This window comes from Piliocolobus tephrosceles, chromosome 2 (assembly GCF_002776525.5).
Source record: "Piliocolobus tephrosceles isolate RC106 chromosome 2, ASM277652v3, whole genome shotgun sequence".
In the NCBI taxonomy this organism is placed as follows: domain Eukaryota; kingdom Metazoa; phylum Chordata; class Mammalia; order Primates; family Cercopithecidae; genus Piliocolobus; species Piliocolobus tephrosceles.
The window spans coordinates 172,381,632-172,405,212 of NC_045435.1; the positions used below are offsets into that span (position 1 = coordinate 172,381,632).

Below are 23,581 nucleotides of genomic sequence, written 5' to 3' on the forward strand. Positions count from 1 at the left end.
TTTGTTATTTGTTTTCTGGTTGTTTTGTGATCTTCTTTTCCTTCTTTCTATCCTTCCTATCTTCCTTTTTGTGAAGGTGATTTTCTCTAGTGGTATGATTTAATTTTTTGCTTTTTTTATATATTTGTTGTTTTAAGTTTTTTAATTTGAGATTACTATGAGGCTTGCAAATACTATTTTATAACCCATTATTTTAAACTGATGACAGCTTCACACTGATTGCACAAACAAACAAACACAGAAGAAGAAAACTAATAAAAACTCTGTAGTTCAACTTCATCCCCCTGCTTTACAATTTTTTGTTGTTCTTCTTTTTCCCAAGTAGCTAGGATTACAGATGCCTACCACCATGCGCAGCTAAGTTTTTGTGTTTTTAGTAGAGACGGGGTTTTACAATGTTGGCCAGGCTGGTCTCGAACTCCTGACCTCAGGTGATCCACCTGACTGGGCCTCCCAAAGTGCTGGGAGTACAGGTGTGAGCCACCGTGCCCGGCCTGTTGTTTTTCTTTATGCCTTATTTTACTGTCCATGTCTTGAAAAGTTGTAGTTATTGATTTTGATTAGTTCATTATTTAATCTATTTAAGATAAGAGTAGTTTGCATACCACAATTACAATGTTGTATTATTCTGTGTTTTTCTGTGTGCTTACTATTATCAATGAGTTTTATACCTTCTGATGATTTCGTCTTGCTTATTAACATCCTTTTCTTTCAGACTGAAGAACTCCCTTTAGCATTTCTTGTAGTACAGGTCTGGTGTTGATGAAATGCCTCAACTTTTGTTTGTCTGAGAAAGTCTTTATTTTCTCATTTATACCTGAAGGATGTTTTTGCTGGATACACTATTCTAAGGTAAAAGGATTTTTCCTTCAGCACTTTAAATATGTCATGCCACTCTCTCCTAGCTGGTAAGGTTTCCATTGAAGAGTCTGCTACCAGACATATTGGAGTTCCATTGTATGTTGTTTCTTTTTCTTGCTGCTTTTAGGATCCTTTCTTTATCCTTGATCTTTAGGAGTTTGATTATTAAATGTCTTGAGGTAGTTTTCTTTGAGTTAAATCTGTTTGGTGTCCTGTAACTTTCTTGTATTTGAGTGTTGATACCTTTCTCTAGGTTTGGGACATTCTCTGATATTATCCTATCAAATTAACTCTCTACTCCTGTCTCTTTCTCTACCTCCTCTATAAGGCCAGTATCTCTTAGATTTGCCCTTTTGAGGCTATATTCTAGGTCTTATAGGCATGTTTCATTGTTTTTTATTCTTTTTTCTTTTGTCTCCTCTGACTATTTTTCAATAGCTTGTCTTCAAGCTCACTAATTTCTTTCTTCTGCTTGATGTATTTTACTATTAAGAGACTCTGATGCATTCTTTAGTGTGTTAATTGCATTTTTCAACTTTAGAATTTCTGCTTGATTCTAAAATATTAGTCTCTTTGTTAAATTTATCTGATAGAATTCTGAATTTCTTCTCTGTGTTATCTTGAATTTATTTGAGTTTCCTCAACACAGCTATTTTGAATTATCTGTCTGAAAGGTCACATATCTCTCTTTCTCTAGGATGGGTCCCTGGTGCCATATTTCATTCATTTTGTGAGGTCATGTTTTCTAGGATGATCTTGATGCTTGTAAATGTTCTTCAGTGTCTCAGCATTTAAGAGTTAGGTGTTTATTGTGATCTTTACAACCTTGGCTTATTTGTGCACATCCATCTTAAGAAAGTTGTCCAGGTATTCAAAGGGACTTAGGCTTCAAGCCCAATAATGCTATGGTTTTTGTAGAGTTGTAGAAGTACTGCCTTTGTGGTCTTGGATAAGATCTGGAAGAATTCGCTGGATTATTAGACAGAGACTCTTTTTCTTTTCATTTACTGTCTCCTAAACAGATGGAGTCTCTCTTTCTGTGCCGAGCTGCCTGCCTGGATCTGAGGGTATGACGATATAAGCATCCCTGTGGCCACCACCACTGAGACTATGTTGGGTCAGACCTAAAGCCAGCACATCACTGTGTCTTGCCCAAGGCCCACTGTAACCACTACCTGACTACCACCTATGTTCATTCAAGGCTTTTAGGGCTCTGCAATCAGCAGGTGGTGAAGCCAGTCAGGTTTGTGTCCTTCCATTCAGGACAGTAAGTTTCCCCAGGCCCCTGATGGGTCCAGAGATACTGTCTGGGAACCAGGGGGATTAGAGTCAAAAACCTTAGACATTTACCTCATGTGCTACTGTATTGCAGCTAAGATGGCAGTCAAACAACAAGGCAAAGTCCTTCCTGCTCTTCCCTCCCCTCTCCATAGACAGAGGACATCTCTGTATGGCTGCGACCACCTCCACCAGCCCACAGGGGATTCTGCCAGGCCACTGTCGGTGTTTACTTAAAGCCCAGGGGGTTTCCGGTCAGCTTGTGGTGTATACTGACAGGCCTGAGACTCACCCTTCAGGAAAGTGGGCTCCCCTCTCACCCAAGGCAGGTCCAGAAATGCATCCAAGAACCTAGGCCTCGAGTCAGGGACCCCAAGAGCCTGCTTGTTGCTCTGCCCTACTGTGGCTGAGCTGGTACCTAAGGTGCAAGACAAAGTCTCCTTTACCTCTCCCTCTGCTTTTCTCAAACAGAAGGAGTCTTTTACCATAGCCACCACAGGTGGGAATGTGCTGGGTTATCCCTAAAGTCAGCATGTCTTAGGGTCCAAGGACCATCTGGGTATCACTACTGGTTATTCTCTTTAGTTAGCGGGTGGTGAATCCTGCCAGAACTGGGTCTGTCCCTTCAAAGCAGCAAGTTTTCTTTTGGTCCAGGATGTATGTAGAAGTGCTGTCCCTGGCTAGGGGCTGGAATGGGGGCCTCGTGACTCTGTTCAGTGCCCTAGTCTACTGTGGCTGAACTGGTATTCAAGATGCAAGACACAGTTCTCTGTACCCTTTGCTTTCTTCTCCTTAAGCAGAAGGAAGGTGTCACTTTTGTTACTGTGAGCTGCCCTGCCTGGGGTTGGGAGAGAGGTGATGCAAGTCCTCCCTTAACTGTCCCAGGTGGTGTTTCCCTAGGTCCCATGCCACCCTAGTCAACTGACTCTGAGCCCTTCCCAGCACTAGGAATTGCCTAGGAATTGCACTCCTTGTGTCCCAGACTGTGTTTTAAGTTTATCTATGATCCTGGAGCACTTTGGCCTGTGTGGTGAGGCTTGCAGAGAAACTCAAATTCTCACTACTGGTACTGGGATAGACAATTCCCCTCTGGCTAAGGATGGCCCAAATGCTCCCCCAGCACCAGTGCTGGCTAAGCTCAGCATGGCTTTACTCTCTGCTGTGACAGGGCAGCACTGAGTTCCATGTAAAGTCCTCTAGTCACTGTGCTCTCACTACCCCTAGTGGGCCGACTCTGCATTGCGTGGTTGCTGCCGGGAAGGGGGCGGGGAATGGGGATTTTTGTTTCTTCTGAGGGTGCTTTTCTGTGTTCACATAGTTGTTAAAAGTTGGTGTTCCTGCAGAGCGGAATTAATGATGTAGGCTTTTATTCTGCCCTCTTGCTCCACTCCCCATTTTTGAAGTAATTTCTCTGCATACCTCCCTTCTCTGTGGTACTGTAACCTGCAAATTCAAATTTGAGCCACTTCAGCTTGTTTGAAATCAGATCTTTGTGTTCACAACTCAGTGAGTTGGCTGTGTTCTGTCTTGCTCTGCTGTGTTATGTATGATTCAGGCAGAAAGCCAAGGCAGTTGTGGAGATCACCTTGTTTTCATTTTCTTGGAGCACAGTCCTGTGCTGTTTAGTTTTGAATGCAGTTGTTTCATAAATTTTGTCTAGGGAAGAGAAATCCATATCAGTTATTCTTTCATGGCTAGATACAAAAGTTTCTCCATTCTCTGTCTTTTGTGACATTGATATTTTGGAAGAATCCAGAATTGTTTTGTAGAATGCCCCTTACTTTGGATTGGTCTGATTGTTTCCTCATGATTGGATTCAAGTTAGATATTTTGGCAGGAATTCTAAATATGAAATATTGTTTTCTTAATTTTATTTCTAATAAGTTGACTTGTTTGTTTATTCTTATGCTGTACGACACTATCTTGATTACTATAGCTTTGTGCAGTACAACTTCAAATTGGGAAGTACAAGTCTTCCAACTTTGTTATTTTTTCTCTTTCTTTTTCTTTTTTTCATTACTATTCTGAGTTCTTGAATTTCCATATGAATTTTAGTATAAGCTTTTCATTTCTGGAACAAAATAAAATTGGGATTTCGATAGGGGTTTGGTTGAAATTGCAGGTCAATGTAGGGAGTACTGCCATCTTGACAGTGTTAGGTCTTCCAATCTATGAACGTAAAATGTCATTCCCTTTTATTATGGAGATCTTTAATTTTTTACAATGTTTTGTAATTTTAGCAGGCAAACCTTGCACTTCTTTTGTTGAAAGACAGAAAAAATCCTACTATATATAGGATTTTTTTTTCTCTTAATTTTATTTCGGATTCTTCATTGCTAGTGTATAGAAAAACAATGGATTTAGGTATATTGATCTTGTATCCTGTCACATTGCTAAACTGGTTTATTAGTTTTAGTAGTTTATTTTTGGATTCTTTGATTGATTGATTGATTGAGATATCATTTGCACATACAGACAGTTTTACTTCTTACTTTCCAATCTGGAAGCATTTTATTTCAATTTCTTGACTAATTTTCCTGGCTAGAACTGCCTGTACAATACTAAATAGAAGTGCCAAGAGTGGAATTCTTGTCTTTCTGATCCTAGAGAGAAGGCTTTAAGTCTTTTAACCTGAAGTATGATGTTAGCTGTGATTTCTCATAGATGCTCTTTATAAGGTTGAGTTCCCTTCTATTTCTGTTTGTTGAGTACTTTTATCATGAAAGGATATGTTTTTTTCAAATATATAGTGTTAGTAGTAGCCCAATAAGTTTTGGTATATTTTGTTTTTGCTTTCATGTATCTCAAAGTATTGTAAAAATTTCCTTTGTGATTTATTTTTTGACCCATTGATTAGGAGTGTGTTATTTAATTTTGAAATATTTGTGAATTTCCCAAATTTCCTTTTGACAATTGATCTTTAATTTCATTCCACTATGATTGGAGAATATACTTTGTGTGATTTCGGTACTTTTAAAGTTATCCAGGGTTATTTTATGGCCTAATGTGGTCTGTCCTGGAGAGTATACACTTGAGAAGAATCTTTTTTTAAAAAATATTATTATTATTATTATACTTTAAGTTCTAGGGTACATGTGCATAACGAGCAAGTTTGTTACATATGTATATTTGTGCCATGTTGGTGTGCTGCACCCATCAACTCGTCAGCACCCATTAACTCGTGATTTACATCAGGTATAACTCCCAATGCAATCCCTCCCCGCTCGCCCGTCCCCATGATAGGCCCCGGTGTGTGATGTTCCCCTTCCCGAGTCCAAGTGATCTCATTGTTCAGTTCCCACCTATATGAGTGAGAACATGCGGTGTTTGGTTTTCTGTTCTTGTGATAGTTTGCTGAGAGTGATGGTTTCCAGCTGCATCCATGTCCCTACAAAGGACACAAACTCATCCTTTTTTATGGCTGCATAGTATTCCATGGTGTATATGTGCCACATTTTCTTAATCCAGTCTGTCACTGATGGACATTTGGGTTGATTCCAAGTCTTTGCTATTGTGAATAGTGCCGCAATAAACATACGTGTGCATGTGTCTTTATAGCAACATGATTTATAATCCTTTGGGTATATACCCAGTAATGGGATGGCTGGGTCATATGGTACATCTAGTTCTAGATCCTTGAGGAATCGCCATACTGTTTTCCACAATGGCTGAACTAGTTTACAATCCCACCAACAGTGTAAAAGTGTTCCTATTTCTCCACATCCTCTCCAGCACCTGTTGTTTCCTGACTTTTTAATGATTGCCATTCTAACTGGTGTGAGATGGTATCTCATTGTGGTTTTGATTTGCATTTCTCTGATGGCCAGTGATGATGAGCATTTTTTCATGTGTCTGTTGGCTGTATGAATGTCTTCTTTTGAGAAATGTCTGTTCATATCCTTTCCCCACTTTTTGATGGGGTTGTTTGTTTTTTTCTTGTAAATGTATTTGAGTTCTTTGTAGGTTCTGGATATTAGCCCTTTGTCAGATGAGTAGATTGCAAAAATTTTCTCCCATTCTGTAGGTTGCCTGTTCACTCTGATGGTAGTTTCTTTTGCTGTGTAGAAGCTCTTTAGTTTAATTAGATCCCATTTGTCAATTCTGGCTTTTGCTGCCGTTGCTTTTGGTGTTTTAGACATGAAGTCCTTGCCCATACCTATGTCCTGAATGGTACTACCTAGGTTTTCTTCTAGGGTTTTTATGGTATTAGGTCTAACATTTAAGTCTCTAATCCATCCTGAATTAATTTTCGTATAAGGAGTAAGGGAAGGATCCAGTTTCAGCTTTCTACTTATGGCTAGCCAATTTTCCCAGCACCATTTATTAAATAGGGAATCCTTTCCCCATTTCTTGTTTCTCTCAGGTTTCTCAAAGATCAGATGGCTGTAGATGTGTGGTATTATTTCTGAGGACTCTGTTCTGTTCCATTGGTCTATATCTCTGTTTTGGTACCAGTACCATGCTGTTTTGGTTACTGTAGCCTTGTAGTATAGATTGAAGTCAGGTAGCGTGATGCCTCCAGCTTTGTTCTTTTGGCTTAGGATTGTCTTGGCAATGCGGGCTCTTTTTTGGTTCCATATGAACTTTAAAGCAGTTTTTTCCGATTCTGTGAAGAAACTCATTGGTAGCTTGATGGGGATGGCATTGAATCTATAAATTACCTTGGGCAGTATGGTCATTTTCGCGATATTGATTCTTCCTATCCATGAGCATGGTATGTTCTTCCATTTGTTTGTGTCCTCTTTTATTTCCCTGAGCAGTGGTTTGTAGTTCTCCTTGAAGAGGTCCTTTACATCCCTTATAAGTTGGATTCCTAGGTATTTTATTCTCTTTGAAGCAATTGTGAATGGAAGTTCATTGATGATTTGGCTCTCTCTTTGTCTGTTACTGGTGTATAAGAATGCTTGTGATTTTTGTACATTGATTTTTGTATCCTGAGACTTTACTGAAGTTGCTTATCAGCTTAAGAAGATTTTGGGCTGAGACAATGGAGTTTTCTAAATATACAATCATGTCATCTGCAAACAGGGACAATTTGACTTCTTCTTTTCCTAACTGAATACCCTTTATTTCTCTCTCTTGCCTGATTGCCCTAGCTAGAACTTCCAACACTATGTTGAATAGGAGTGGTGAGAGAGGGCATCCCTGTCTTGTGCCAGTTTTCAAAGGGAATTTTTCCAGTTTTTGCCCATTCAGTATGATATTGGCTGTGGGTTTGCCATAAATAGCTCTTATTATTTTGAGGTACGTTCCATCAATACCGAATTTATTGAGCGTGTTTAACATGAAGGGCTGTTGAATTTTGTCAAAGGCCTTTTCTGTATCTATTGAGATAATCATGTGGTTCTTGTCTTTGGTTCTGTTTATATGCTGGATTACGTTTATTGATTTGCGAATGTTGGACCAGCCTTGCATCCTAGGGATGAAGCCCACTTGATCATGGTGGATAAGCTTTTTGATGTGCTGCTGAATCCGGTTTGCCAGTATTTTATTGAGGATTTTTGCATCGATGTTCATCAGGGATATTGGTCTAAAATTTTCTTTTTTTGTTGTGTCTCTGCCAGGCTTTGGTATCAAGATGATGTTGGCCTCATAGAATGAGTTAGGGAGGATTCCCTCTTTTTCTATTGATTGGAATAGTTTCAGAAGGAATGGTACCAGCTCCTCCTTGTACCTCTGGTAGAATTCAGCTGTGAATCCATCTGGTCCTGGACTTTTTTTGGTTGGTAGGCTCTTAATTATTGTCTCAATTTCAGAGCCTGCTATTGGTCTATTCAGGGATTCAACTTCTTCCTGGTTTAGTCTTGGAAGAGTGTAAGTGTCCAGGAAATTACCCATTTCTTCTAGATTTTCTAGTTGATTTGCGTAGAGGTGTTTATAGTATTCTCTGATGGTAGTTTGTATTTCTGTGGGGTCGGTGGTGATATCCCCTTTATCATTTTTTATTGCGTCTATTTGATTCTTCTCTCTTTTCTTCTTTATTAGTCTTGCTAGCGGTCTGTCAATTTTGTTGATTTTTTCAAAAAACCAACTCCTGGATTCATTGATTTTTTGGAGGGTTTTTTGTATCTCTATCTCCTTCAGTTCTGCTCTGATCTTAGTTATTTCTTGCCTTCTGCTAGCTTTTGAATGTGTTTGCTCTTGCCTCTCTAGTTCTTTTAATTGTGATGTTAGAGTGTCAATTTTAGATCTTTCCAGCTTTCTCTTGTGGGCATTTAGTGCTATAAATTTCCCTCTTCACACTGCTTTAAGTGTGTCCCAGAGATTCTGGTATGTTGTATCTTTGTTCTCATTGGTTTCCAAGAACATCTTTATTTCTGCCTTCATTTCGTTATGTACCCAGTAGTCATTCAGGAGCAGGTTGTTCAGTTTCCATGTAGTTGAGCGGTTTTGATTGAGTTTCTTAGTCCTGAGTTCTAGTTTGATTGCACTGTGGTCTGAGAGACAGCTTGTTATAATTTCTGTTCTTTTATATTTGCTGAGGAGTGCTTTACTTCCAAATATGTGGTCAATTTTGGAATAAGTGCAGTGTTATGCTGAGAAGAATGTATATTCTTTTGATTTGGGGTGGAGAGTTCTATCGATGTCTATTAGGTCTGCTTGCTGCAGAGATGAGTTCAATTCCTGGATATCCTTGTTAACTTTCTGTCCCGTTGATCTGTCTAATGTTGACAGTGGAGTGTTGAAGTCTCCCATTATTATTGTATGGGAGTCTAAGTCTCTTTGTAAATCTCTAAGGACTTGCTTTATGAATCTGGGTGCTCCTGTATTGGGTGCCTATATATTTAGGATAGTTAGCTCTTCCTGTTGAATTGATCCCTTTACCATTATGTAATGGCCTTCTTTGTCTCTTTTGATCTTTGATGGTTTAAAGTCTGTTTTATCAGAGACTAGGATTGCAACCCCTGCTTTTTTTTGTTCTCCATTTGCTTGGTAGATCTTCCTCCATCCCTTTATTTTGAGCCTATGTATGTCTCTGCATGTGAGATGGGTCTCCTGAAGACAGCAGACTGATGGGTCTTGACTCTTTATCCAGTTTGCCAGTCTGTGTCTTTTAATTGGAGCATTTAGTCCATTTACATTTAAGGTTACTATTGTTATGTGTGAACTTGATCCTGCCATTATGATATTAACTGGTTATTTTCCTCGTTAGTTGATGCAGTTTCTTCCTAGCCTTGATGGTCTTTACATTTTGGCATGTTTTTGCAATGGCTGGTACCGGTTGTTCCTTTCCATGTTTAGTGCTTCCTTCGGGGTCTCTTGTAAGGCAGGCCTGATGGTGACAAAATCTCTTAAGCATTTGCTTATCTGTAAAGGATTTTATTTCTCCTTCACTTATGAAACTTAGTTTGGCTGGATATGAAATTCTGGGTTGAAAATTCTTTTCTTTAAGAATGTTGAATATTGGCCCCCACTCTCTTCTGGCTTGTAGAGTTTCTGCCAAGAGATCTGCTGTTAGTCTGATGGGCTTCCCTTTGTGGGTAACCCGACCTTTCTCTCTGGCTGCCCTTAAGATTTTTTTCCTTCATTTCAACTTTGGTGAATCTGGCAATTATGTGTCTTGGAGTTGCTCTTCTGGAGGAGTATCTTTGTGGCGTTCTCTGTATTTCCTGAATTTGAATGTTGGCCTGCTCTACTAGGTTGGGGAAGTTCTCCTGGAACTTCCTGAAGAGGAAGAAACTATCCTGAAGAGGGTTTTCCAACTTGGTTCCATTTTCTCCCTCACTTTCAGGCACCCCAATCAGACGTAGATTTGGTCTTTTTACATAATCCCATACTTCTTGCAGGCTTTGTTCATTTCTTTTTCTTCTTTTTTCTTTTGGTTTCTCTCCTCGCTTCATTTCATTCATTTGATCCTCAATCGCTGATACTCTTTCTTCCAGTTGATCAAGTCGGTTACTGAAGCTTGTGCATTTGTCACGTATTTCTCGTGTCATGGTTTTCATCTCTGTCATTTCGTTTATGACCTTCTCTGCATTAATTATTCTAGCTATCAATTCTTCCACTCTTTTTTTCGAGATTTTTAGTGTCTTTGCGCTGGGTACATAATTCCTCCTTTAGCTCTGAGAAGTTTGATGGACTGAAGCCTTCTTCTCTCATCTTGTCAAAGTCATTCTCCGTCCAGCTTTGATCCATTGCTGGCGATGAGCAGCGCTCCTTTACAGGGGGAGATGCGCTCTTATTTTTTGAATTTCCAGCTTTTCTGCCCTGCTTTTTCCCCATCTTTGTGGTTTTATCTGCCTCTGTTCTTTGATGATGGTGATGTACTGATGGGGTTTTGGTATAGGTGTCCTTCCTGTTTGATAGTTTTCTTTCTAACACTCAGGACCCTCAGCTGTACGTCTGTTCGAGATTGCTTGAGGTCCACTGCAGACCCTGTTTGCCTGGGTATCAGCAGCAGAGGCTGCAGAAGATACAATATTGCTGAACAGCTAGTGTACCTGTCTGATTCTTACTTTGGAAGCTTCCTCTCAGGGGTGTACTCCACCATGTGAGGTGTGGGGTGTCAGACTGCCCCTAGTGGGTGATGTCTCCCAGTTAGGCTACTCAGGGGTCAGGGACCCACTTGAGCAGGCAGTCTGTCCCTTCTCAGATCTCAACCTCCATGTTGGGAGATCCACTGCTCTCTTCAAAGCTGTCAGACAGAGTCGTTTGCATCTGCAGAGGTTTCTGCTGCTTTTGTTGTTGTTGTTGTTGTTGTTGTTTAGCTGTGGCCTGTCCCCAGAGGTGGAGTCTACAGAGACAGGCAGGCTTCCTTGAGCTGCTGTGAGCTCCCCCCAGTTCGAGCTTCCCAGAGGCTTTGTTTACCTACTTAAGACTCAGCAATGGTGGGCGCCCCTCCCCCAGCCTCGCTGCTGTTTTGTGGTTACATCGCAGACTGCTGTGCTAGCAATGAGGGAGGCTCCGTGGCCGTGGGACCCTCCTGGCCAGGTGTGGGATATAATCTCCTGGTGTACCCATTTGCTTAAAGCGCAGTATTGGGGTGGGAGTTACCCGATTTTCCAGGTATTGTGTGTCTCAGTTCCCTTGGCTAGGAAAAGGGATTCCCTTCCCCCTTGTGCTTCCCAGGTGAGGCGATGCCTTGCCCTGCTTCAGCTCTTGCTGGTTGGGCTGCAGCAACTGACCAGCATCGATTGTCCGGCACTCCCTAGTGAGATGAACCCAGTACCTCAGTTGAAAATGCAGAAATCACCCGTCTTCTGTGTCGCTCGCGCTGGGAGTTGGAGACTGGAGCTGTTCCTATTCGGCCATCTTGCTCCGCCCAACCGAGAAGAATCTTTATTCTGTTGTTGGGTGGAACAGAATCTATTTGGTTTAGATGATTTATAGTGTTGCTCAAGTCTTGTGTTTCCTTACTGATTTTCTGACTAGTTGTTCTATTCATTATTGAAAATGGGGCATTGCAGTCTCCAACTATCATTGTTGAATTGTATATTTTTCTTTAATTATCTTAGCTTTTGCTTCATGTATTTTGGAGTTCTGTAATTAGGTCTGTGTAAGTTTGTAGCTCTGAAACCTTCCTGATGGAAGACATTGTAGCATTAGTGTCTTAGCAACAATTTTGTCTTAACGTCCAGTTGTATGCTGTTTGCATGGTATGTATTTTTCTTTCCTTTCGCTTTCAACCCATTTGTGTCTTTGAATAATATAAAGTGAGTCTCTTGTAAACAACATATAGGTAGGTAATGTTTTTAAAATCCATTCTACCAGTCTCTGGCTTCTGATTGGGATGTTTAATCTATTTATATTTAATATAATTACTTATGAGGTAGCATTTACATCTGCCACTTTGTTACATTGTATTATCTGTTCTCATGCTGCTAATAAAGACATATCCAAGACTGGATAATTTATATAGGAAAGAGGTTTAATTGACTCACAGTTCCACGTGGCTGGGGAGGCCTCACAATCATGGCTGAAGATGAATGAGGAGCAAAGTCACGTCTTACATGGTGGCAGGCAAGAGAGAGCATGTGCAGGGGAACTCCTTTTATAAAACCATCTAATCTTGTGAGACTTACTCACTACCATGAGCACAGTGTAAGGGAAAGCATCCTCATGATTCAGTTTTCTCCACCTGGCCATGCCCTTGACATGTGGGGATTAGTACAATTCAAGGTGAGATTTGGGTGGGGACATAGCCAAACTATATCATTCTGCCCCACTCCTGGTACCAAAATCTGTATTAGTCAGCCTTCTCCTGAGAGACAGGACTAATAGGATAAATGTATATATGAAAGGGAGTTTATTAAGGAGTGTTGACTCACATGATCACAAGGTAAAGTTCTACAATAGGCCACCTGCAAGCTGAGTAGCAAAGAAGCCAGTCCAAGTCCCAAAACTTCGAAAGTAGAGAAGCCAACAGTGCAGCCTTCAGTCTGTGGCCAAAGGCCCGAGATCCCCTGGCAAACCACTGGTGTAGGTCCAAGAGTCCAAAAGCTGAAGAACTTGGAGTCTGATGTTTGAGGGCAGGAAGCAGACAGCATGGGAGAAAGATGGAGGCCAGAAGACTTAGCTAGTCTAGTCTTTCACCTTCTTCTGCCTTCTTTTATCCTAGCTGCACTGGCAGCTAATTAGATGGTACTCAACCCAGATTGAGGGTGGATGTGCCCCTCTTAGGCCACTGACTCAAATGTTAATCTCCTTTGGCAACACCCTCACAGACACACCCAGGAAAAATACTTTGCATCCTTCAGTTAAGTTGACACTCAGTAACAACTATCACATACATGTTTTCTATATGTTTTCCTTCTCTTTTCATTTTCTGCATTTTTGTGTGTTAAATAGTTATTTTCTAGCATAACTTTAAGACTTCCTTGTTTCTCCTACTAGACATTTTTTAGTTATTTTTATAGTGGTTGCCCTGGGTATTACAATTTATGTCTTAACTTGAGACAAAGTAGTTAGGTTTAATACTAATTCAGTTCAAATAGTATACAAAAACTTCACTCCAATATACCTTCATTTCCTTTCTCTTCTACCTCACTGTCGTAATACTGTTGTCTTACAAATTACATCTATTTTATGCAATTGTCTTTTTAAACAGATAGGAGAAAAGAGTTAATAACCAAAATATTTTATACTGTTTTCATAGCACCTATGTAGTTACATTTACAAATATATTTTATTTTGTGTAAATTCAAGTGATTATCCACTTTCCATTCATTTCAGCCTAAAAGATTCCCTTTACTATAACTTAGAAAGCCAGTGGCAGGTTCTCTGTTTTTGTTTATCTGGTAATGTCTTAATTTCACCTTCATTTTTTGTCTTGGTTAAAAATTTTTTATTTTTAATTTTGTGGGTACATGGTAGGTATATATATTTTTTTGGGGTACATGAGATGTTTTGATACATGTGTGCAATGTGAAATAAGCACATCATGGAGAATGGGATATCTGTTCCCTTAAGCATTTATTGCCTTTTTTTTTTTTTTTTTTTTTTTTTTGAGATGGGGTCTTGCTGTGTCATCCAGGCTGGAGTATAGTAGCATAGCCTTTATTTCAGGGCTCAGGTGATCCTCCCACCTCAGCCTCCTGAGTAGCTGGGACTACAGGTGTATACTATCACACCCAGCTTATTTTTAAATTTTTTTTGTAGAGATGGAGTCTCTTTACATTGCCAGACTGGTCTTCAGTTCCTAGAATCAAACAATCTTACTGTCTTAGCCTCCCAAAGTGCTGGGATTACAGGCATGAGCCACCATGCCCTGTCTTCTAGAAGTCTTTTTGCAGATTCATTTAAGTAGATGATTATGTGAACTTGCAGATAAAGATTTTTAGTTTTTCATTTCTTCATCCATATGCACTTTTACACACTCTCTCTTCTGTCTCCTCCCTTTGCCCCACCCCCGCCACCTTATTGCATTGACTAAGAGCTTCAGTACAATGTTGAATAGAAGCAGTAAGAGTGAATATCTTCATTTTGGTGCTGTTACTAAGGAGAAAGCATTCAGTCTTTTCCCCCAAAGAGAATGTTAGTTGTAAGAGTTTTGTAAATAACACTATGAACAGAAGATATTTTAAAATATCAATTTAAAATATGAAGCCAAGTTCATACTTGAACGTGAAAGTAGATTGGGAGCAAAAAGAAAAGAAAGATGCTTTAAAGCTACTGAAGACATCATGAGTAAAATCAGAGTTGAAGAAAATTTAGTCATTTTCTTCCTAGTGATTAAGCACTTAAAATACACCTTGACAGAGATGTATTTTTATGTTTATTCCTAAACCATGGTAGATGAATTTTCCCAGTATGTATTACTTTTTTCTACCTCTCTTCTTATTAGTTTACTTGTTTTAGTAAATAAAATTATGACTTGTCACTGAAATTTTCCTCTAACTCACATATATTTTTTATTTTGCATGCATTACTCTGTTTGATGTATTTTAGTATATCCTCTTTTAACTTCCCAATTAAATGATCTTTTTATACTGATAAAAATGTTGAAATAGGGAACTAAAATATATGTTATTAAAATTAGAAGAGACTGTATTTGTAAAAGTTACTGTTTATCATCAGATATCTTTTGCCCCTTATCTGATGACAGATGTTCTCAGAAACACTGGGCATTTGCAGGAAATGCATGTATGCTATTGCTGGAATATCCTCTATCTGTCTGAAGTAGTCCTTTTGAGCTTGCCTTTTCTCTGTTCTTCAAACATTACAAATTACACTTCATGCAAAACAGCACTATAATTCAGATAAAAGTTTTAGAACTTGAAATGCAGATTTGTATTTCAAGTAAATAATGTTCTTGTTCTAAGTGTGTGTCATTTTACATGAATATCCAGACTCCTATCTAATACAATAACTGGATTCTTTTCAAAGTTATTATTCACCAAGGAAAGTCACCTCTCTTACATTTTTACCATTCTTGCAGGTGTGTAGCCTGGACACATACACATGTCTGCTTATTTGTAACATCTCTTCCCAGAGAAACAATAAAGTACACTTAACTTAGTTCACATAGAGATGTTAAAGAGGATTGAAGATTATAGGAAATGTAACAATGTGAATAGATCATGTTATTAGAAGATTGTTTTAAACAATGAGGTAGCCAGATTTGTATTTTTTTGAGATGGAGTCATGCTCTGTCGCCCAGGCTGAAGTGCAGTGGCGCAATCTCGGCTCAGTGCAACCTCCGCCTCCCCGGTTCAAGCGATTCTCCTGCCTCAGCCTCTCGAGTAGCTGGGACTACAGGTGCGTGCCACCATGCTCAGCCAATTTTTGTATTTTTAGTAGAGATGGGGTTTCACCATGTTGACCAGGATGGTCTTTATCTCTTGACCTCATGATCCCCCGGACTCAGCCTCCCAAGGTGCTGGGATTACAGGCGTGAGTCACTGCGCCTGGCCCCAAATATTTATTGAATGAATAGATCAACTTGCTGAAAATCTGAATTTTTGTGTGTGTGTGTATGTCGGAGTTTTGCTTTGTTGCCCAGGCTGGAGTGCAGTGGCGCAGCTCACTGCAACCTCCGCCTCCTGGGTTCAAGTGATTCTCCTGCCTCAACCTTCCTAGTAACTAGGACTATAGGTGTGCGCCACCGTGCCTGGCTAATTTTTGTATTTTTAGTAGAGACGGGGTTTCACCATGTTGGCCAGGGTGGTCTTTATCTCTTGGCCTCGTGATCTGCCCGACTCAGCCTCGCACAGTGCTGGGATTAAAGGTGTGAGCCACTGCACCTGGCCCCAAATATTTATTGAATGAATAAATAGATTAACTTACTGAAAATCTGACAATTTTTTTGTTTTATTTTGAGATGGAGCCTCGCTCTGTCGCCCAGACTGGAGTGCAGTGGCACAATCTCGTCTCACTGCAACCTCTGACTCCTGGGTTCAAGTGATTCTCCTGCCTCAACCTCCTGAGTAGCTAGGACTACAGGCGTGCACCACCATGCCCAGCTAATTTTTGTATTTTTAGTAGAGATGGGATTTCACCATGTTGGCCAGACTAGTCTTGAATTTCTTGGCCAGATTGGTCTCAAACTCCTGACCTCGTGATCTGCCCGCCTTGGCCTCCCGAAGTCCTAGAATTACAGGCGTGAGCCGCGTGCCCGGCCTGAACATTTTTGTCTTGAGTCCTAACCTGTTGTTGTCTACCTACCTACGGAAACTTGCTACCTCTGAAATCTAGTATGCTTAAAGCCAGTCTCTGCTGCTTTCCTATCAGAACAGTTTGTCAGCTTTCCTATTTTGGCCAAAGGCACTCTCCAAGTTCCCTAAGTTCAAAAATTGGTTATGAAGAATAAGAGATAGTATTCTTTCATGTCATTACTGTTATCCCGCCTTGTCATAACAGCTTCTAAATCTTCAGTCTCTCCTTTCCAAGTCAATGCAATCATTACCAGATTGTTCCAAAGCAGTGTTTTAGCCATGTCAACCCTTTATTCAAGTGCCTACTCTGAACTCCTGACTGAGGAGACCACAAGTCTACTTTTCTGAAGAGCCTTCAGGGTGCTGCACAGTCTGTCTTTTTTTTTCTCTCTCTTCTCACTTCTGACTCTCCAGCAATAAACACTAGTAGCAATGGCAATAAACATAACTCTTACTTAGTATGGGCCAGGTAACGTTTAAGCACTATTTTAAGTGTTTCTAATATATTAAATTATTTAATCCTCAAATTAAACAATAATAAGTAATTGTGTATATTGCAATACTAGTAATATAGACATTAAATAACTTGTATGTCTAATAGAAACAGGATTTGAGCCCAGGTAGTTTAGTTCCCAGAGTGTGTACTTTTAACTAATCTGCTGTTGTGCCTTTCAGTAACACTCTTCTTTAAGTTAGGTCACTATGTTTTTTGTTTTGTTTTGTTTTAAATGTGTCTTTTAACATACCATTTGCTCTGTTGTAGCTCTCTTCTTCCCATATGAAAAAATTTCCCCATCTTTTCCCACTGTTAACTAGAATTTCCTGTTTTTGTTGAGGTGTAATTCAAGTCTCATAAAATCTGCGATAGGTATTTCATCCCATAGCCTTTTTCCCTCTAAGTTTCTATCAACTCTTCCCACAATATTTTAACACATTTCTTCTTGGCTTGTGTTGTTTTGTTTATAGGTTTTATTTTGCCCACAAGATTTTAAGATTAATGTTATCTGCATCTTGATGCTTTCTCAGTTCAATTTCTCTTTCTAGACATTTGTAAAATGTTACATAAGGTTAATGATCCTGGGCCTCATCCTGATTCATTGGGCAAACCCATGCTTCTCTATCTAACCAGACAACGCAGTGTTTAAATCTCAGCTCTGCCTAAGTGTGACCTTAGGGTAGTTACACTTACCATCTTTCTTCATTTGTAAGCAGTAGAAAAGAATATCTACATTGTGGAGTTGTATTGAATATTAGGGATAATATGTGTAAAGCACTCGCACACAGGGGTTTCTTTTTAAAAGGTCTGTATTCATGATCAGCTAAGCAGCATAATCATTTCTATTTTCTTATAAGGCATGTTTTATTAGTGTCAATATTACAAATTTGTTCAGGCTAGAAATAAGATGGATTATTGTGTTGTTCCCAGGGTTCCTTTTAGAACCTGTCTTGTTGAAGACTCTTCTATTAGCAATCCGCTATCTTCTGACAGACGGGCTATTTATAATAACAAGCCAGCAGTTCACTTATTTCTTTAAACCTCTTGATTAGGTGCCACCTGGTCTATATAATTTAGTTGCATGTAATTTGTTTATTGGATGTAAAATACTTAGTGCATTTACCATAATTTGAGCTAATAGCTCTGATCAGTCTCCTTAAAAAGGCAGATTGCCAATACGATTTAGAAGGCTTTATGATGTAGTTTTCAGTTTTGATGGCTGTTTTGGATTTGCATTTGTTCACTGTGCATGCTTTGTTTCATGAATCTTTAAGTTCTTTGCTTCCATCTGACACCATGTGTTTGAGGTTGCATTTTATGAATAGGAAACTTTGCAAATGCTTACTAAATGATTTAAAATTTATTTCTGCCTCGTGTGTTCTTAAAAATACCAGCTGCTGCTTAGTTGAAAATGTAATTTAATTTGACTGACACATCAGTTTTATAGTTCATAAACATGGATGTATTTTCCTTGTTTGTATTCATAAGCCTGTTAGTCCATATGTTAATGTGTTCTTTGATTTAATTTCATTTATTTATTTTAAAAATCAATAAAAACAACAGAAACCTTGGGAAAGCCTTCATACTTGCTATATTTTTGAAAACATGCTTCTGTTTTTTGGAGATCACACTTAGGCCTACAGAATTTCTTCCCATTTTAGTGGTTTCCTAAGGTTTCTATTTTAGGTGTTTTATTATCATATTAACAGAGAACAGCTTTTGATATTGATATAATTTTGTACTGTATTTATAGAACTAAGTGCATTTTGGATGTGTGAAAGACGTATTTCTCCTAAGTTGTTTGGTACAGTTTTAAAAGCCTAATGGCTAGAGTTAGTTAAACATGGTAGACTGTTATAAATCCATTCATGTATATTGATGATTCTTAATAATTTGAGAGTGAGAAAGCCTCTTGCAAGATTATTACTTTGTCTCTTTTCTCCAGAAAAGTTTATATGTAGACAACCGCAGATTTAAGGACCCCCTGAAGACCGGTTTGGGAATTGGGATAGTACAGGGGTCCCCAAGCCCCTAGCCGTGGTCCAGTGCCTGTTAGGAACCAGGCCGCATGGCAGGAGGTGAGCGGTGGGCTAGCAAGCGTTACTGCCTGAGCTCTGCCTTCTGTCAGATCAGTGTTGCATTAGATTCTCATAGGAGCATGAGCCCTCTTGTGAACTGTGCATGCAAGAGATCTAGGTTGCACGCTTCTTACAAGAATCTAACTAATGCCTGATGATCTGAGGTGGAACAGTTTCATTCTGAAACTATTTCCTCGGTGGAAAAGTTGCCTTCCACAAAAGCAATGCCTGGTGCCAAAAAGGTTGGGGACCCCTGGGATATGACATATGTATGTGTAAGTATAAGACACTGTATAAGATCTTGAAGAAAAATATAAATAGATTAATATAAATACTGTAAGCAGGGAGCAATTAATATAGGTGCATGTGGCATAGGGGTACAGGGCAGGGCAAGCTTCATGGAAATGATGGAATTTGAAGTACTGCTAGGCATTCAGAAGACAAAGCCATTTCTACACAGGGTCAAGAAAGCAACCGACCTATTTAGCTATCCATGAGTATTGAAATTTCCTTAAGGATAATGACTTTCTGATTGACCCTCAAGTTCCACATTGTGTCTAGCGTGGATACAGTTATCTTTAAGCTCAGCAACTACTTGCTGAATTCAGCCACAGTTTTTACTCATTGTTGTGGTTTCTGAGACCACTTTTCTCTGTGTTCTAACATGTTGCATGTTTGCCTTCATACATATTTTTATTCAGGGAAAAAAGTTAAATGATGTAATTTCAATGACTATGTGCATTGGTTGGCTTTAAAAAGAAATTTAAAACTTAAGTTTGGTATTAGCAGGAAACAGCTTTTGATATTGGTCTAATTTTTTATTTCTTAAATTGTGTCTTTGGCAACAGTTACTTTTTGCTTGTGGAAAGAAACATTTCTCCTCAGTTCCTTGGTTAGCTTCTTGGGAAAAGTTAAAATGGTCACGAAAGCATCAGATAAACTAATGGTAACCCTAATGGAGTATACTTTTGTTTAAATAAAAGCCAAGTGAAGTCTGTACTGCCATAGTAATATCATGCAGAAATAATAAGTTAATATATGTAACAAATAATCAAGGTTTATAGACTACATTCTTAAGAGATTATTTTTTCCCTCCCTTTGGAAAGTAGTGATACCTAAGGGGAAGAGGGTGTGGGGGACTGGCATTTTCTCAGCATTCATACTTGGATGACAACATCCACCTAAAAATAAAACGTACTCATATGCAAAAATACTGAACTTACTTTTTTGATTATTGACCTTTCTTTGCACAACTAAAACATACTTTTCACAGTTTTGTTGACTGGTTGATATCTTGCCATTATTCCTACATTAGAGCAGTGGGTCCTGTGCCAGCGAACAATTTATATTAATTAGTTTAAAAAAAAAAATCACTCTGCATGATTTTATCTCCTGTGTTTATAATGTTATAATATGAGCTATTAATTTAAGCACATTTAAAAAATACATTTAATTGATTTGAGTAATATTTTATAAGTGCCTACCCTGTGTCAGGCTATTTCATAGGTGCTATGGAGGCTGTGAGATGAACAAAGTATTAATTTCTTGGGGCAGTCATATCTCCTACAGATTTAGTTTTTTTCAGTAATAGGATAATATTATTCTGATTTATCCACACTGTTGTCTCTTTCAGAAATCTAACTTGAATTGGTGGGATAGTTTTAGAGAAGTCAGGAATAATGTAGAAGAGAATTTTTCGCTGTGCCAAGTCAACTGACCTGACTGGGGTTGAATATGTAGAACTCATTTCTCTTACCTAGCTTTCAGATCCAGAGTCTGAATAATTGCATATCCTTTTTACATTTGGGAACTTGACTCTGGGCTTTCCCTGACCCTTTGGAACATGACTCAGGTTTTATTTTTATGGAATTATAGCAGAGTGTTGAATCATTATAATGCTAATAACTAAAACGGAACTAATATTAGACTTGGAAATTCTTCTAAAAAATTAATATACCTGTTTCTTAAAAACACTTAACACTCAAACACTCTGAGACATACCATTATGGAATGCTCATAAGGTAATGTATTTCAAGAGTTTCTTACTGAAATTAGTATCCAGAACTACATATGTTCAAAAGTATTTCAGGTATTCAAAACTACGTATATATATGTTTGCCTTCCCAATTTTTATTTTATTCAACCAATATGCAAATAATGGTCTATCTGATCCTTCTTTTTTGCTGATAGTCTAAAGGTCATGCAATAAGTAGTTTAGGTCTGGGTTTATTTTTACTTATAACAAAAAAATTATTTTTAAAGTGAGATATAATAACATGTTTCGACACTTTTCAGATCTTTCATGTAAGAAAATTCTGCCACACATCCGACTACATTCTTATGGTGCAAAGGTCACTATTTTGGAGGTTAGCTTTAGGAAAGATCAAATAGCTAGATAGAATCAGAGTAAGCAACTTCAGCCTGCAGGTATTTTTAATTTTTTTAAGAGCTTTCTTTTTTTTTTTCTTTTTTATTATTATACTTTTCATTCTAGGGTACATGTGCATAGCGTGCAGGTTTGTTACATATGTATACTTGAGCCATGTTGGTGTGCTGCACCCATCAACTCGTCAGCACCCATCAATTAGTCATTTGTATCAGGTATAACTCCCAATGCAATCCCTCCCCGCTCCCCCCTCCCCATGATAGGCCCCAGTGTGTGATGTTCCCCTTCCCGAGTCCAAGTGATCTCATTGTTCAGTTCCCACCTATGAGTGAGAACATGTGGTGTTTGGTTTTCTGTTCTTGTGATAGTTTGCTGAGAATGATGGTTTCCAGCTGCATCCATGTCCCTACAAAAACACAAACTCATCCTTTTTTATGGCTGCGTAGTATTCCATGGTGTATATGTGCCACATTTTCTTAATCCAGTCTGTCACTGATGGACATTTGGGTTGATTCCAAGTCTTTGCTATTGTGAATAGTGCCGCAATAAACATACGTGTGCATGTGTCTTTATAGCAGCATGATTTATAATCCCAGTAGTGGGATGGCTGGGTCATATGGTACATCTAGTTCTAGATCGTTGAGGAATTGCCATACTGTTTTCCATAATGGTTGAACTAGTTTACAATCCCACCAACAGTGTAAAAGTGTTCCTATTTCTCCACATCCTCTCCAGCACCTGTTGTTTCCTGACTTTTTAATGATTACCATTCTAACTGGTGTGAGAAGATATCTCATTGTGGTTTTGATTTGCATTTCTCTGATGGCCAGTGATGATGAGCATTTTTTCATGTGTCTGTTGGCTGTATGGATGTCTTCTTTTGAGAAATGTCTGTTCATATCCTTTCCCCACTTTTTGATGGGGTTGTTTGTTTTTTTCTTGTAAATTTGTTTGAGTTCTTTGTAGATTCTGGATATTAGCCCTTTGTCAGAGGAGTAGATTGCAAAAATTTTCTCCCATTCTGTAGGTTGCCTGTTCACTCTGATGGTAGTTTCTTTTGCTGTGTAGAAGCTCTTTAGTTTAATTAGATCCCATTTGTCAATTCTGGCTTTTGCTGCCATTGCTTTTGGTGTTTTAGACATGAAGTCCTTGCCCATGCCTATGTCCTGAATGGTACTACCTAGGTTTTCTTCTAGAGTTTTTATGGTTATAGGTCTAACATTTAAGTCTCTAATCCATCTTGAATTAATTTTCGTATAAGGAGTAAGGGAAGGATCCAGTTTCAGCTTTCTACTTATGGCTGGCCAATTTTCCCAGCACCATTTATTAAATAGGGAATCCTTTCCCCATTTCTTGTTTCTCTCAGGTTTCTCAAAGATCAGATGGCTGTAGATGTGTGGTATTATTTCTGAGGACTCTGTTCTGTTCCATTGGTCTATATCTCTGTTTTGGTACCAGTACCATGCTGTTTTGGTTACTGTAGCCTTGCAATATAGTTTGAAGTCAGGTAGCATGATGCCTCCAGCTTTGTTCTTTTGGCTTAGGATTGTCTTGGCAATGCGGGCTCTTTTTTGGTTCCATATGAACTTTAAAGCAGTTTTTTCCAATTCTGTGAAGAAACTCATTGGTAGTTTAATGGGGATGGCATTGAATCTATAAATTACCTTGGGCAGTATGGCCATTTTCACGATACTGATTCTTCCTATCCATGAGCATGGTATGTTCTTCCATTTGTTTGTGTCCTCTTTTATTTCCCTGAGCAGTGGTTTGTAGTTCTCCTTGAAGAGGTCCATTACATCCCTTATAAGTTGGATTCCTAGGTATTTTATTCTCTTTGAAGCAATTGTGAATGGAAGTTTATTCATAATTTGGCTCTCTGTTTGTCTGTTACTGGTGTATAAGAATGCTTGTGATTTTTGCACATTAATTTTGTATCCTGAGACTTTGCTGAAGTTGCTTATCAGCTTAAGGAGATTTTGGGCTGAGACAATGGAGTTTTCTAAATATACAATCATGTCATCTGCAAACAGGGACAATTTGACTTCTTCTTTTCCTAACTGAATACCCTTTATTTCTCTCTCTTGCCTGATTGCCCTAGCCAGAACTTCCAACACTATGTTAAATAGGAGTGGTGAGAGAGGGCATCCCTGTCTTGTGCCAGTTTTCAAAGGGAATTTTTCCAGTTTTTGCCCATTCAGTATGATATTGGCTGTGAGTTTGAAATAAATAGCTCTTATTATTTTGAGGTACGTTCCATCAATACCGAATTTATTGAGCGTGTTTAACATGAAGGGCTGTTGAATTTTGTCAAAAGCCTTTTCTGCATCTATTGAGATAATAACGTGGTTCTTGTCTTTGGTTCTGTTTATATGCTGGATTACGTTTATTG

At 38.8% G+C, this 23,581-nt stretch overlaps 1 protein-coding gene across 7 annotated transcripts in view; it reads left to right on the top strand.

Annotated features, from left to right (window-relative positions):
- The window catches only part of RNF13 (ring finger protein 13), a 182,875-nt gene that overhangs the window by 76,941 nt on the left and 82,353 nt on the right, over positions 1-23,581 (top strand). The gene's annotated exons all lie outside the window — the stretch shown is intronic.